The sequence below is a fragment of the Saccopteryx bilineata genome, chromosome 9, assembly GCF_036850765.1.
Source record: "Saccopteryx bilineata isolate mSacBil1 chromosome 9, mSacBil1_pri_phased_curated, whole genome shotgun sequence".
Lineage (NCBI taxonomy): Eukaryota > Metazoa > Chordata > Mammalia > Chiroptera > Emballonuridae > Saccopteryx > Saccopteryx bilineata.
Genome location: NC_089498.1, coordinates 35,523,082 through 35,539,954, shown reverse-complemented (window position 1 = coordinate 35,539,954; position 16,873 = coordinate 35,523,082). Strand labels below are relative to the sequence as shown.

At 45.5% G+C, this 16,873-nt stretch overlaps 1 pseudogene; it reads right to left on the bottom strand.

The window, feature by feature from the left end:
• Window positions 1-254: 254 nt before the first annotated feature.
• Window positions 255-16,873, bottom strand: part of LOC136313598 (large ribosomal subunit protein uL5-like) — a 78,206-nt pseudogene continuing 61,587 nt past the window's right edge.

Genomic DNA, 16,873 nt, shown 5'->3' with positions numbered 1-16,873 from the left:
TTCATCATTATCTTCTTTCTCCTCCTCCTCTTCCTCCTCCCCCTCCTCCTTCTTCTTCTTCTTCTTCTTCTTCTTCTTCTTCTTTTTCTTCTTCTTCTTCATCTTCATCTTCTTCTTCTTTCTCCTCCTTTTCCTCCTCCCCTTCCTCCTCCTCTTTTCTCCTCCTCCTCCTCCTCCTCCTCCTCCTCTTCTGCTTCTTCTTCCTCTACATTCAATAAAAACATTGTATTGGCCTTTTGGACAGAAACAGGAATTTATTTGCCAGGAAGGCTGAGCCCGTTACACTTGGGCTGGAACCAGTGCACGACCTCCTCTTTGCAGATTCTGTGTCTGGCCCCAGCGCAGCTGTCCTGCGTTTCTTGCCTGCAGTGCTGAAACCTGGCCCTCCCAGCACCACATAGAAGTCCAGGCCATAGCTACCAATGCTTGGGCCATATTTGATCTCCAGATCAGTGTGTTCTTGGATCCCCAAACCAAAGTTTCTAGTGTCCAAGAAATTTTTTTTTCATAACTCACACTTTTGTACCTTTAAAACTTTTTCCAAAATTTCTTCTGTGTTGGCCCATTGGACTGTGGATGGCAATATTTTCATTTCTCCTGATTGGAAAGGTTCTAACGGTGTATCTGGCTTTGGAATACAGGGGTCTGTCGGACCTGTGAGCTGCTCCAGGACCGTGGCTGCCCGGGTCAGTCTGTCCACTTCCCCCACACAGATACCGAGGCAGAGCTCACAGATGAAAAGCCCTGACCTGGGGTTCTCCTTTTCACCTCAATCTGCTGTGATGAGAAAGAGGAAGCATCCACGACCTGTTTCTAACCTATGGAATATGGTGCAAGTGCAGGGATTTTGCAGATGTCGAGAAAGTCCTTAATCAAATGATTTCAAGTTCATCAAAAGGGTGATTGTCTTGGGTGGGCCTCACTTAATCAAGCAAAAGTGTATCAAAGAGAGACTGACTCTTTCTCCTTGAAGTTAAAGATTCTTTCTCCTGTTGGCCTTAAAGACACAAGCCAGTATGAGTGCCACAGCTTTAAGGGAAAGAATTCTACCAAAACCTGCGGGAGTTTTGAAGTCAGTCTGTCTGCAGCTGAGCCTCTGATGAGAACGCAGCCTGGCTAACACAATGATAGCAGCCTTGTGAGACCTCGAGCAGAGAGAGACCCAGAGACACCCACTCAGACTCCTGACCCAGAGAAACTTTGACATAGTAAGTGTGTGTTGTTTTAAGCCACTAAGTTTGTGGTACATTGTTACACAGTAATAGAAAAATACTATGCCCAGGGTTAGACAATTGAAACAGTACAGAAGGGAATAACATACAAAATCCAGGTCTGGCCCCATCCATTCTCCACCCTCGCCCCTACCCCAATCTCTCTGCTGTGTCTGATATCCCTTTTAAGTACCACTTTCTTTTTTTTTTTTTTTTTTTTAAATATTTTATTTATTGATTTTTTTAGAGAGAGAGAGAAGACAGAGAGAGAGAGAAGGGGGAGGAGCAGGAAGCATCAACTCCCATATGTGCCTTGACCAGGCAAGCCCAAGGTTTCGAACCGGCGACCTCAGTGTTCCAGGTCGACGCTTTATCCCACTGCGCCACCACAGGTCAGGCTTAAGTACCACTTTCATGCATATGAGGGCCTCAAGAGTACGGGGAGGGGCGAGTTTTCAAGTAAATGCAAACGATCCTTCCCCCCATTTACCACAATAGAATAGGTAACACACCCTGCCTTAAACAAATTTTTTGTATTTAATTTAACAATGCATTTTACAACCTTTTTATTAGTTCCCTCGGGCCCCCTGAATTCTCTTTCTCTAATGAAAATGGGTCTGACCAGATCTTTCCCCTCCATTCTCTCTGGGGGATACGGACCACAGGGAAGCAATCTTCCCCATTCCAATTTCCGACAGGGGTGAAGGTTTGGCAGAACCATGGATAACTCTAACTCTCAGGTCTCTGAAAATGATTAGGTCAGCTAATGGAGGCTTAGAGCCTATAAAATTCACGGGGCTGTCAAATCATTTCCAGACGCGGGAGGGGTGAGCAATAGAAGACTGCGGAGCTGCTGCGAGGCCGCCTCTGCTGAGGAAGAGGAAGACAATGCTGGAAGGAGGAAGGAAACGGAGGGAGGGTGAGAGGGAAGGGGGGAGTGGCCCTGCTCTGCTAATTAGGGTACTTTGGCCATTTGCATATATTTCATTGGACTTTTTACACCATAAAAAGATTATATGATTTTTTTTTTTTAAATAAGCCTAATGATTCAGAGGTAGGAAAAAGACGAGCTAGGACTTTGTGAAAGCGCACCAAGGTGCTCAGGAGTATAACCACCGCACTACTTGTGATGGGACAAATAGAAACTGCTCGATCCATTGAAAGAAGGTGGGGTAAATAAAGCAGGGTGCATCCACATGTGAGAGCACTGGGCCGCTGTAAGGTGCAAAGATGGAGTAAGTATGTCGATGCAATGAAATATTACACTGTAACATGAATGGAAGATTCATAACCATGGGCAGGCACCAACATGGACAAATCCCGCCTACTTCATGTTGATCAGAAGCAACCAGAAACAAAAGAACACACACTGTAGGGTTTTATTTATATAAAAGCATAAAAACAGGCAAAGCTAATTCATGCTGCTAGAAGTCAGGATATCAATTGCTCCGTGGAGGAGAAGGATAGAGAAGGGAGAGTTTCCGGGGACTGTCATGTCTGTGTCCCCTTTGGGGTGCTGGTTACCTGGGTGTGCTCAGTTGGTAAAGTTTTATCCTGCTGTACAGTTAGGATTTATGATTTATGCAATTTTCTGTAGGTATGAGACTTCATTAGCGTTTAAAATGCAATCCTTCTTGTCATGGCGAAATGTGACCATGTTTATAATTCAAACATTGCACAATGTTATGTATGGTACATTTTAGAAACCCATCAAAAATGGTTTATAAATGATTCCAAGAAGAAAATGAATGTTTCATTTTAAGAAAATGAAAGTTTGGGGAGCTAATAAAAGAGGATTGTAGGATACATTGTTAAATGAAAAGAGCAGAGCGGCAGCCCTCACCCACTGTGAAGCAGGAAGGGGCAGAAAGCAGGATCCAGGAAGCACTAGTTTCCTAGCAACAACCCCCTTCTCACAACTCATTGGCCAGAACAGTGTCACATGCTTACCTCTAGCTGCAAGAGAGCCTAGGAATTGTAGTATTTCAATGAGTTCTATTGGTACTCTCTAGAGAAGCACAGAAAGAATCTTGAAGTGCATATACTTGAAGAAGTGGGTATCTCCTTTACACCTATTCAGAATCAAACTCACCTAGTGAGCCCATTTTCAGGGGGTCACCAGGGATGAGGAAAAAGATGCCTTCTAGTTGAAGACAGGGATCTTTGAGGACTGAGCAAGTCTTGGCTGACTGCCTGAGTATCTATCAGCTCACAGAGACCTGCCAGGACTGCTTAACTATTCAGGGTCATTAAGAATTAAGGCAATTACGGACCATTAAGTATTAAGGCAATTATGGGCAATTAAAAAGAGGAGGAAAAGGAAACTGCCATATCTCAAGTACTTCCCATATGTGCGGCGTGTGCCTCTATGAGGTTGCAGAGCATCCTGAAAAGTGAGGAATTATCACCCCATTTTACAGATGAGGCAACAGGAGGTGAGGACCAGACAGTGGTTATGTTATGCAGGGTGCTGGACATGCTGCATGCTTTGCCTGCATTCCTCTAACCACACTTCTGGGAAGTACTATGGCTTTGGTTTTCATGACTCTTGCACAAATAAACTCAATGTCAAAGGAATTGGCCCTGACTCAGTACCTCCGAACTCTAGCTTAGACTCTCTCCCCTCATTGCCTCCTGCCAGTGGCAATTAGGCAGGTCCACGTTGAGGCTGGTGGACTCAATGCACTAGAGGAGTCTGGAAGGAAACTGGGACTCTGAAAGGCTGAGGAAGTCAGCCAAGTACACAATGATTAGAGAGAAGTGGGGCCATGGAAACCCAGTTCTGCTTGACCCCAAAGAGCAGACTTTTCCCACTATACTTCCTGGGTGCCTGAGGTCAGCTTTTTCTATTCATCCATCCACCCCATATGTAGCCCATCTGAGCGACTCCTTGGCTCTGTGGGCCATGGAGTCCTGGCCTCCGTGAAGAAGAGGAACTCTAAGTTTTCTAACACAACTTGTCCTCAGGAGGTCAAGAGCAGCATATCCTACCCTTCCCCTCGCCTCTTTGGCCATTCATTCATTCATTCATTCAGTCATCCAACACCACTAGCCCGAAGGACTCCCCCCAAGTAACCTGGAGCTCTGGGTTCACAGCACAGACATTAGACATTGATTCAGACTTCCCAACATCTAGGTTGTCACAGTGGCACACTTGGTGTGTGGACATCCACGTGTGTGGCTCTTGCTGTCCATCACAGCCCTCCCCCCTGAAGCCCACAGGAGGGTGCCTATAGACTGATCTACAGCATCTCTCCATTGGCCTATGTTCTGGACATTTCTCATTTATGAGAAAGCCCAGAAAAGCCCTGTCCTCAGCTTCATTATCTTTAATCCTTTTCTAAAGAATCTGCTTACCCATCAGTGTCCTGCCCTAGTCCCTCCCAGGTTGGTGCAGAATTATACAAAGAAGACAGCTCTTTCTGGGATGATAGATGAGCCCCTTGCTGGGGTCCCATCAGTCTCCTCAAGTCCTGGCTCCTCGGGCCAGGTATTGCTGGGGTCATGGCCCTAGGAAGGTCAAGAGGTCAGATAAGGATGATGTTCAGTCTGTCAGTGATTCCCCTGCTAGACAGACCCTGCATGAGGGGGCTGTGCTTGAGGAATTAGTGATATTTGTCATGGGGTCAGCGAGAGAGGGGAGAGGACATTGCTGGCTGAGTCACAGGGTCATTTTGCCTCGGTAACTGAGTGATTGGCTTATGGGTAATGGACATGCCCCATAGCTCTTGCTAAGCTGCGCAGGGTCTAGCATAGGCTGAAGAACCCAAGCCCAAGATAGTAATAGAGAAACTACATGGCAGGCAATTGAGTTCAAGTCCTAGCACAGTACACAGCCCATAGTAGCTGCTCAATAAATGAGTTGAGTGAATGCATGCATGAACGAATGAACTTGCTACATGACCTTGAGGCGGTGCTCATCCATGTCTTGGGGCTGCCCAGCACCACTCCACCTCGTTTTGGTCAGAGCACTCTGACTTGGCCTATATTCCGGACGTTACTTTTTAATGAGAAAGCCCAGAAAAGCCTGGGCCTCTAGCATCATTATCTTTGCTCCTTTGGAAAGAAGTATTTCTTCCAATAAAGTTTTGTATCATCATGGTTTCCTACCCTCCCCGTGCCACGGGGTGAACTGTGACTCACGCTTAGGCAGCAGCTCTTTCCCTGTCTAGAAACTTGTCTGTACACAGAAGGAAGACGGGACCATCAATGATTGAAGTTATCTATTCATTCCAGGTACATGCCCCTTGGCTGAAGAATCACAGAAATGAGGCATCAGCCTAACTCGGGGGCAGGGAGAGGAATTCTATGCATCATCTCCTACCCTAATCCTCCCCCCCTTTGGCTACTCATCCATTCATCCAACAAACACTGGTCATACCCCTGTGCATGCCACACTCCACAGGCACTGACAGAAACAGAGTCAGGCCCACAGTCCTGTGAGTGACAGACGGGCCAGCTAGAAAAGAACGGCTCTCCAGGCTCAGGGAGCCAGGTGAGGGCTGGGTCAGGGAGAGTTGCACCACCAGTGAAGAGTGAAGGGGAAATCATTTCCATCCCGAGGAGGTGAAGGTCATGGCGGGGAGCTGGGGCGCAGAGTGGGCAGCAGTGGCTGCAGAGGTAGGAGGCAGCTGGAGAAGCTGGGTCCTTCCTTCTTAGCCCTGTTTCCTGCTCCTGTAAGGCTTAATCTTCATATGGAGACTTACCAAACAGCATCAAGAGGCCCATGGGTGCCAGACCTAAGTCCCCACCCCTATGTCACCCCCCACCTCTGTTTCTGGAAACAGCAGCACAGGAAGTGAGCGTTTTGCACATCCAGTCCTGCATGAGCAGTGTGAGTGCCCATGGGAACGAATTCTCTTTAACTTTTTGTTCTCTTCTGGCATAAGCAACACTTTCAAAGGGGGATTTTCCTAGCCAGTTTTGTTATGTGCTGTTTCGTTTTCCTGGGGGGCTTGGGGGAGGGCTAGGTGCTGAGTAACAGGGTCTTTGAACCCTAGTCCGTGATAATTATAAATCAGACCTCCCCCCCCACACCCCAGGACCATGCACACAATTCTTGGAACTGTCCCGTTCGCTCCATTATGTTACAGAAAGTGCAACGCTGGAGGCCTTTTCTGAAGAATCGAGATCTGAAACCAACATTATCTTACTCTCTTATTGTTGGCACTGCGAGAAACCCCGGCCCTTGCCAAGTGAAACATGTCAGACTTCCATCAAGTTCCCGAAGGTTGGAACCTTTCAGACTGGTGAATTTTGATTTCATCTTAGGGAAAAACTCAGACTGTAATGCCAGGACATGGTTACTATTTTAAGTAACATTAAATAGAAAACAAAACAAAAAAATAATAATAATAAAAGGAGCTCACTGGTTGAAATCCCCCACAGGCTGAAAGAGCAGAAGAATGAAAAAACAGAGTCTAACAAGGTCCCTCAAATGCCCGCGTGCTCTGTTCTCTCAGTCCCGTCTGTTCTTTCTGTTCAGAACAGCTCCCCTCCCCACCTGTCAATATCTTCTTTAGTCTCATTATATGCAGGTTAGATGCCTCTGCTCTGGGACACTTTCCCTAAAGCCTCCAGTCCAAACTAAAGATTCTCATCTCTGTAGACTCATACATAGTGTCCTATTTCACATAATATTTATTATTATTATTACTATTTTGGCCTGATTATATGATTATTCATGAGCACACCTGTCTCCACTACCAGTTCACAAGTTCCCTGATGGCAAAAAGCTTCAGGTCAGCATATCGTCTAGGGTGCCTGGCACATGGCCAGATCCTTGGCAGGGGAGTAATACCTGTTACATTAGTTAATTAATTAGCTAATTCTTAAAAAAAAAAAAAATCATCTTATTGACATGATTCCATATGTGACCAGTGTGCCACAGTAGTGAATGTGTGTTTGCACTGATGAACGTGGGTGTATCTTTATTATTTACCAGCCACCAAATGTAAAAAAAAAAAGGGGGAGATTGTTGCAACCTTAAAACACACAAGAACCGTGAAAACGCACCAAGGCCAATCTGAAATCATTTAGAAGCAGAAAGACCAGGAACCTGGAATGCGTTAGGTGCTCTAATCAAACATAAAATTTTACTCTGAACTTCCTGGCAGCGAAGACAAAATGGAAATGATTCAGGATCATCAGCGTCTTCCTGTTATTCAATTCGAGGAGAACATTAAGGAGTAGGTGCCTATTTAAGGGTGGTGGAAAAATGGTTTTGACTTCTATTTTGTTAAAGATACAAAACAGTCACATATTCAAATCTGAGGTCACCCAAAGGTGAGAGGAAAAGGACGTGGGAAGGACAGACACAGAGGGCCCAAGCCTCCAGACCGGTGGCTCCTAACTGGGACTGTGTATTAGTTATAATGATTGCTAGCTGCTGTGACAACTATCCCCCCCCCGCCCCCACGTTTCAGGGCCGCCAAAGGTCACTTCTTGCTCATACATGAGTCATGTGCAGGTGGTGTCATTCAGGGACCTAGGATGCTTCACCTGGTCGTCCTGCCACTCTCTCCCCTCTATGGTTCTCCTCATCCAGCTGGTGGTTGGGGAAAAGGAGGAAGAAGCAGGCACACCCACTTCTGAGCCACTTTGACCGAGCCGTGACATCCATTCACATGTCACCGTGGGAACTTGTCAAAGAACCACCTTAGATGCAAGGGGCCGAGAAATGTCCCTGGCTTGGCAGCTGCCCCAGTGACAACTCCTCTAAGGAAAGGGGCTCACTGCTATATATATCAGAATTTCCAAGGTAACACTTTTTAAACCTACATGCTGGGCCCAGAGATTCTGGTTCAGAGGGTCTGGGCAGGCACAAGCCCTTGGCATTGTAAGAGCTCTTCTGCTGATTCTGAGGGGCATCCTAGATTGACGATTCTCCCTCAGACCATCCCTCTTCACTACCAGGCTGTTCTCTGACCACATGCATTTGGTTGAATAGTGGGTCCCCTTCTCCCCAAATTCATGTCCTTCTCGAAACCTTGGAATATGAACTTATTTGGGAATAGGGTTTTTGCAGATGTGAGTAGTCAAGTTAAGATGAAGTCATACTGGAGTAGGGTGGGCCTTTAATCCAATAAGACTGAGGTTCTTATAAGAAGAGAAGAGAAGAGACAGAGACAGGACATGAGACCCCAGGAAGAAGGCCTGTGACAATGAAGGCAGATAGAGCTGCAAGCCAAGGACCACCAGCCACAGGAAGAAGCTGATAGAGGCAAGGAGAAGTCTTTTCTAGAGCTGTTGGAGAGAGTGGTCTGGCAGATATGGGACTTCTGGCCTTCAGAACTGTGGGAGAATACACCTCTGGTGGTTTAAGCCCCCAGGAAACTCATACACCAAGTGAGAGTATAGTCATTTTAACTAGACTCCAGAATGAAGAGCCTGGGAAACCTGAGAAGCTCTGTAGCAATGAGGGCAGGAGATCTACCCAGGCCTCTGGTCCTCTCACTAGCAGGGGCCTGGGAGGGCTGTGCTTGAAATGAGACACCAGGCAGCCAGGCTGGATTTGGCCCCCACTCCGCTGTGAGAACCTGGTGGTGCTTTCCCACTCTTAGCTTCCTTTTCCTCAGCTGTGAAGTAAAGGGTTTGCTAGGAAGGGGTTTCTTAAAGTATAGACCATGAAACACCAGTGACAGAAACACCTGGGGACATCACTAAAGATGTAGCTTCCGGGCTCCCCCCACCCCCAGGCCCTCTGGATCAGAATGAGCAGCGGTAGGTCAGCGAGTCACATTGTCAAGGACCCTGGTGTAAGGGGGAGGGGGGTGTCTGACACCCACCTTACAAGGAGTGTCCTGCAGATGTCTAAGGGCACGGCGGTCTTCATCACTGGTCCACAATTACGGGGAAGCAGTTTAAGGATTTAAGCAGCTAAATGTTCCTTTTCTTTATCTGCCTCTGGGACTGAGCTCTGAATTCCTCCATGTGGATATGCTTAAAAAGATGCCAATTATGGGGTGGAGGGGGGAAAAGAAACTTATTATATTAGAATAACAACTTCAGCTGTGCGTCAAGCAAATCTGGAAAGGCATTTTTTAAACATAGACTCATTATCCAGGCAAAGAAGGTTAGTAGTGAACAAAACATACTGCAGCCAGGGGACTCTAAAAGCCACGTCCGACTGTCTTTTTCTAGAACAGAAGTTTACGACATCATCGGGTTCATTTCTCTCGTTCCTGGGTTAAGGAGGTTTTGCCCAATTTCATATTTACTAATTGTTTCCACACCCGTCGGGGAAAGTTGATTTTCTATCTTTTAAAGTTTATAGGTAGAGAAAGATCTTGAAGAAAAAGAGGGATGCGTTTGACCATGTTAAACCTTTTTTCTTAATCCATTACAAGATTAGAAAGTCAACAACAAATTAGGGGATATGTTGGCAACACCTGTGAAAGACGGCCTGACTTGCTAATTGGCCTCTAGAAGAATAAGAGGAAATTCGTTCTAATAAAGGGCTAATAACAATTAAAATTCTTAATATGCAAATGACATAAAAATCAAGAAGATTAAGGCAATTACCGTATCTTAACAGAAGGCAACAAATATTTTCAAACAACTCATAAAAGAAGGAATTCAAATAGCCAACTAACAGAGAAAAATGTCCACCCACAGTAGCAATCCAGAAAAATAAATTGAAACACAGATGTCCTTTCTTTTCTGCCAGGGTTTTAAAAAATTATAATACTCAGTATGAGAGTTTTGAGAAAAGTACTCTCATCACACATTGATGGTGAGATTGTAAATTGATAAAAACCTTTATGGAGGGCAATTTGACAGAGGGTATTGAATGCACACCCTCTAAAGCAGTCATATTTGCAGAAATTGATTCAAAGAAAATACTCAGAGATGTTATGGCAAATATATATTTAAAGATAAATAAAAATGTAACATGCATATAATATGTAGTGTATATTATATTGTGTATGTAAGATATAATATATTAAATAACATAATAAATTATTACAAAATCTGTGCTAAAATATGTAATAAGTAATCTATTATATAATGTTTTAATAATGTTATAATATATAAAATTAATATATAACTAATATTATAGTATTGTAGTATATCATATAATAAATAACATACAACATATACTTTATTATATATTATGTTTATTATATTTTGTATATTTACTACAGCCTTATTTATATATTCTGGGGAAAATGGCAGTTGCATAAATAACTAGTAACTGGGAATTGGATGAATAGAGGATGGGCCATGCCCACAAAGATATGTTTTAAATCATGTTCTTAAAAAATATTTAAAAGTATAAGAAATGTTTACAAAATATAGTTACAGAACAAGTATATGCAAGAAAAAAAATAGGTTACAAAGCAGAACATGTGTTATTGATTTTAAAATTAAATAATTTATTAGCCTAGGAAAAGCACCAGTTGAAATGAGCCTGGATGTTGGCCGTGACACTGACTTTATTTATACGCTCAGGTTATTACAAGGGAATGGGGTCAAGACCACAAAACGTTATTGCATTATGTGATCTTGAATTTTAGTTTAGGTGCTTGTGTATGTTTTCCAGATTTCCTACAATCAACATGTGTTGGGTTTATTATTATTATTTTTAAAGATGTATGAGATCCTCTTGTCTCTGTCTAGGTCCTCTTGGTTTTTGCTTTGCTTACGGGTTGTGAGTTCAGATGGGCCCTAAATACAGACTTGAATATTGGAGGGAAGGTGAGGCAAGGCAATGGATTGGCGGCCGAGTGGAAAGCTGGGAAGGCCTCCTCCTGATCTGGTTCCCCTCCGAGGGCCAGGGACCAACGGCACCCCCACCAGCAACTTCTGGGAGGAGGCTCTTCCCCTCTCCGTGGCCTCCACCTCCCCCCCACCCCCAGCTTTCAGTGGCTTGATATGTTGGGTTTTCTAGACATACATTTGAACAAAGGGCTCTGTGGATTTCAATATTGTAATATCGTGATTTATAATAAGAAATACATTATTTGGCTTTTATCCCTGTTCCTGGAGCAGAGCTCCCCAAACCCTGGGCGTTTTCTAACAGGGAGAGCCACGAGGTGCCCCACCCCCACCCCGAGCCTTCGGAGGGAGCCGCCCGCTGACACCTAGATTTCAGACTCCGGCTTCCAGAACTGGGAGAGACAGAATTTCTGTTTTCAGCCCCCAGTTTGTGGTCCTTTGTCATGGCAGCTCCAGGACACGCTTATGGAAGGAGACGTACTAAGGCACTTCTTGTACCTACTGTGTCTTTTCTGGGCCAGTTTAGAGGAGAAAGTTCCTTCTGTGTAGGAGGCTGGAGGTGAGACGCAGGCATGGAATCCACAAGGCTGTGCCTCAGAGCCCTGCCTGCCCAGACCTAGAAATAGCTCTGGGCCGAGGGCCCTTTTTTGGTTAATGGATTGGGTTTGGGGTGCCTGCCACTTAAACAGCCTCACCAGCCGGGAGGCCGCGGGAAGCCTGGCTCCTTCCCTCCCTGGCCCTTCTTATCATGATGGATTGCCGCTAGGGAGTGAGATGGAAACTTAAAAATGCCCTCGCTCCACACAGCTCCGGGCAAAGCCTTGCTGGTTTTACTCGCAAATCCACGGTTGTAAACTTTTTAAAAATAGGTGCGGGGCTGCCAGTGTCATTAAAGGAGGCTCTGATTTATTGAGATGCACTGTCGTCTTCTGTAGATGGTTCTGGAACTTGCTGGAAAGACCCTGCTGGTTGTGACAGTGATAAAGTTTTACCTTCAGTTTTTTCATTTCTCCTTGGCTGTTAGTTTTCTCTCCCCCCCCCCCTAAAGAGCTGGTGACATCCTTGAGGGGGACTCTCTGGGTTCTGCTCTTCATGGGAGGGAAACAGCTGGTGCCCCATAAATGCTTTCCGGATGGCTATGGGGGCCAGTTGGACTAAGGAGAAAGCAACTGTCTAGATTCTAGTACCATGCTTTTACTGAGTATGTCAGAACAAAAGTCTCTGTAAAAAGGGGATAAAAAAAAAAGAAAAAACAAAGGGAAGGGAGGTGGAACATGTGCCACCCTAAGAATGCTGTTGTTGAAAGTATATTTAGCCAATTCTATTTGTATAACAGTGGAAAATAAAATTTTGCTAGGGACCAGCTGACCCCTTTACAACGGAAGTCGGAGCCACTCAGCTGAGGGGCAGTGCAGATGCGCTTCTCTACCATCCTTGGTTCCTCTTTCACGGAGGCAAGAAAACATGGAGACAGCCCCTAAAGCAGTGGTAGTCAACCTGGTCCCTACCGCCCACCAGTGGGCATTCTAGCTTTCATGGTGGGCAGTAGCAGAGCAACCAAAGTATAAATAAAAAGATAGATTTAACTAGAGTAAGTTGTTTCATAAAGATTTATTCTGCCAAACTTAGCGAAAATCCGACATAAAGTACTTGGTAAGTAATTATTATTATTATATGCTTTAACTTGCTGTAACTCTGCTTTATAAATTTTATAAAGTAAAGTGATTTCCCTACTTTATAAATCACCATGACTGTGGAACCGGTGGGCAGTTAGAAAATTTTACTACTAACAGAGATACAAAAGTGGGCAGTAGGTATAAAAATGTTGACTACCCGTGCCCTAAACAGAAGATATCACGTATAATCACACTGCTTAAGGCAGGGGTCTCAAACTCAACTCAGCATGTGGGCCGCAGAGCAAGATGCTAGAGAAATGAAAAATACAAGTAGGCCCCTAGGCTTACTTAATTTTATCCAAAATATTTTGAACTTTGTGGATTAGTCTGCGGGCCGCACAAAATTGTTCGGCGGGCCACATGCAGCCCGCGGGCCGTGAGTTTGAGACCCCTGGCTTAAGGGAACCCCTTTATTCACGGTGTAACTCTTTTTTAGTTTTGTGATTTTGGTTTTTTGGGTCCTACATGCGGTGTGTACACCTAAAATAAAATTTGCATTCTGGCTATTTATAACCTTTGCCCCTCACTTACTGGACAGGGGTGGGCAAAAGTAGAGTTAGAGTTATGAGTACACAAAACACAGAGTTTACTCTTGTAATATTATTATAATCTTCTTTCATAGGAAGGACTGTAAACCTACTTTGTCAAACCCCTGTATTGTGAACATTATTTTAAGCAGTACGTATTTTATCGCAGCATTTTAAATGCACAGAGTTCTGCTATATGGCTGTACTATCATTCATTTGACCAGCCCCCCCCCCTATTGCTGCCTATCTGGCATTAACAACTCAGGATTAATTTTTCATTCTTGGGGTTGGGCAAGAGGCAGATTCTTCTCCCTATAAATTTTTTTTCCTCTCTACCCTGAGCACACGGGCCACACTGGATGCCAGTTTTTCTCCTCCTGCTGAGATTAGATGTGGTCAACAGGGAATGTTCCCTCACCAAGTGGCAAGTTCAAGGCTGTCATTTCAGAGCTTTTCCGGCAGGGTTGGGAGCAAGCTGATGACAGAGAGGGACGTGGAATTGGTCCAACAGCCTGGGGGTCCCTAGGAAACTGGAACATTCTTTATCTGATTAGAGGAGGAACAGCATTTCTGCAAGTGAGTTTCTGTGGGTATAGCAAGAGCCCTAAGCAGGGTCTGTCTTAGACAGTAAGCCGTTAGGATCTATCCTTAATGGAGTGTTTCATCTGACAATTGCATTTGAATGTTACTCACAGAAATCCCCAAATAGTGGCTTAAACACACTTGGTAGGTTATTTTTCTCAAGTATTGGAAGTTCCAAGGTAGCAGCAGATAGCATAGGTTCAGTTGAGATCTTGTCTGTTTTCTTGGACTTTCCTTTATTGTTGCCTCATGGCATTAAGATGACTGCCCCATCTCCACCATTGCATTTAAGTTCCAGGCAGAAAGAAGGAGGGAGTGAAGGTTAAATAGACCGAGTCTATCTGAAGCTACTGGGACTCTGCTTGCAACTCATTAGCCCAAGTTGTATCACCTGATCACATTCATCTACAATGGAAGTATTTCTAAACTTGTGTCCCCTGTGCGTGCTATGACATCCTTTGGGTGGCCAGAAAATAAATGGTGTCTAAAAAAAAACCAAACAAGAAGAGTAGCTTTTTAGAGTGCTCCCTTCATGAAAATCGGGTCCTTTTTGAATTCAGTTAAGGTTCTAAGTGTGGTGATATTGTCAGGAAACGCACCTGGTGGCATTTTGGGACTGGGGGCAGGTGTAGAGAGGTGAGCTCTCAGACAGACCTGGTGTCAACCCTTCCCTATATATCTCACTCTAGGGCCAGCGACCTAGGCCTCCTTGTCCAGAGAGTACATGCCAGAGCCACCTCTACCTGGCTCCTGGTCCAGAGCGTGTCACCATACGTTTACTTTCAGAACACTGTCCCTCTGCATAACGTGCTCACAATTCCTGTCCTGTATTATCTCTACTAATATTTTTGTTTAAGTCTATTCAACTGTTACCTAAACAGGTTTTTTTTTTCTTTTCTTTTTGTATTTTTCTGAAGTTGGAAACGGGGAGGCAGTCAGATTCCTGCATAGGCCCAACAGGGATCCACCTGGCATGCCCACCAGGGGGCGATGCTCTGCCCATCTGGGGCGTCGCTCTGTTGCGACCAGAGCCATTCTAGCGCCTGAGGCAGAGACCACAGAGCCATCCTCAGCGCCCGGGCCATCTTTGCTCCAATGGAGCCTTGGCTGCAGGAGGAGAAGAGAGAGACAGAGAGGAAGGAGAGGGGGAGGGGTGGAGAAGCAGATGGGCGCTTCCCCTGTGTGCCCTGGCCGGGAATCGAACCTGGGACTCCTGCACGCCAGGCCGACGCTCTACCACTGAGCCAACCAGCCAGGGCCAGGTTGTTGTTTTTTTTAAAGAAGTTTTAAATAAATTTGCATGCAGCACCCCAGAAACACCTGCTAGAGGTAGACAGGTGACTTTCAAAAAGTAAATGTGTCAGGACAGCGTGCTGCTGGGGCTGGATACAGACGTCAGCTGGAGCTCCGGGCCGGCTCTCTTCTTGGCACAGTGAGAGGTTGGCAAGTTTAAGATGCTGAAGAACCACTGACACCCACGTGAGGCTTTCTCTAGCTGGAAGGAGAGGCTGTGCAAGGAAAAGGGGCAGGTGCTTTGTTAGCTAACGTGAGTTCAGACCACTTCACCTGGGGACCACGGCACCTGCTCCCAGGGGCGCTGCATCCTTAGGGCTGCCCCACTGAAAACCTCACTGCGGGGAAACCATCTTTCTGTAAGCAAATTATATATCCAAACAATTGCACTTCCTTCAATGCTAGGCTTTCCCTGGAAAGGGAAACGCTAGGCTATTCCCTCCTGTTTCCCACAGTCACCCCTTGGCTTCTGCCATCTGACCCAAGATGCTGTTTTATATAATAAAAGCCTTTGAAGTGCTGTATGTGCACATTTACATGGAACCATTCTCATGATCCCTCCCCCAGTTTAATACATAGTCCCATAATAGCAAATATTCTGGTCTAATTAAATTACTTGCCTGGCCACTATAGAGATCTGAGTTTGAGACCTCTGATTTACATAATAAACCTTCTTTGTAAAACACTTCCCATGTCACATAGTCACACTGAAACACAGTGTTACCCCTGAGCCCACGGTAATTTCTTCAGAGAACATCTCTAGTTTCCCTCCCATGTCCCCACACCATGCTGTCTGGTTTTGTTTTCCATCAGTCATTCTCAGTCACCTTCTCCAGTTCCTACTTGAGAGCCGAGGCCAATGACCATCCACTGAGGGAGGCCTCTCAGAGTGGCATTGGGGAGCAGGAAAGAGATGGCAAGGATGACCCCCAGGCTAGTTTGCTAGGTACCACAAATCGGGCAACTTAAACTACAGAACTTCATTCTCACAGTGTTGGAGGCCAGAACTCTGAGATGAAGGTAATGGCAGCGCTGGTTCCCTTCTGGCGTTGCAAGGAGAATCTGTCCAGGCCTCTCCCAGTCCTGCGGGTCTGCTGGCAACCTTTGATGCTTCTGCGCTTGTAGAAGCATCACCCACCTCTGCCTCCATCTTCACATGGTGTTCTCCCTGCATGCGTCTCTGTGTCCAAACCTCCTCTTTTTATAAAGACACTGGTCATTTTGGATACCACTTGCTCTAGTATGACCTCATCTTAGCCTAACTTATTACATCTCTACCAACTCTATATCCAAATAAGGTCACATTCTGAGGTACCAAGGGTTAGGAATTCAATATGTGAATGGGGGGGGGGGGGCACAATTCAGCTCATACTAGTGCCCCCTGCCAGACTGAAGACATAGAAGGCAACATCTAACCTGCAAGATGGTCAGAAGTTAGCTCAGCTAAAGAAGAGGTGAGGAGTGTTCCAGGCAGAAGTGACAGCATATGCAAAGGTCCTGAGGATGCACAGAAGACAAGAGGTGCTTTCTGGAATAAGTGGGATAGAAATGCTTGGAGGCAGGGGCAGCTGAGACTGGAGAGCTTACCAGGGTACATTACATATGCACATAGTGTGATCTCATTTGTAAACTCACAGACACATTCATATATACCCAGGGCGAAAAACAGCAGAAGCAAAGATCTGTACATGTTCCCAGGATCATCCCTGGGTGGTGTGGCCAGCACTCAAGCAGGGCTCGGGGGGGGGGGGGGTGCTGAGAAGCAGGAAAAAAAGACTCTGGTTCCCGAACCCCATCACTCCCATGAGGACACGTTTCTCAGTGCGGAACGGAACGGTCTGGGCTGAGCAATTACGAAAACTTT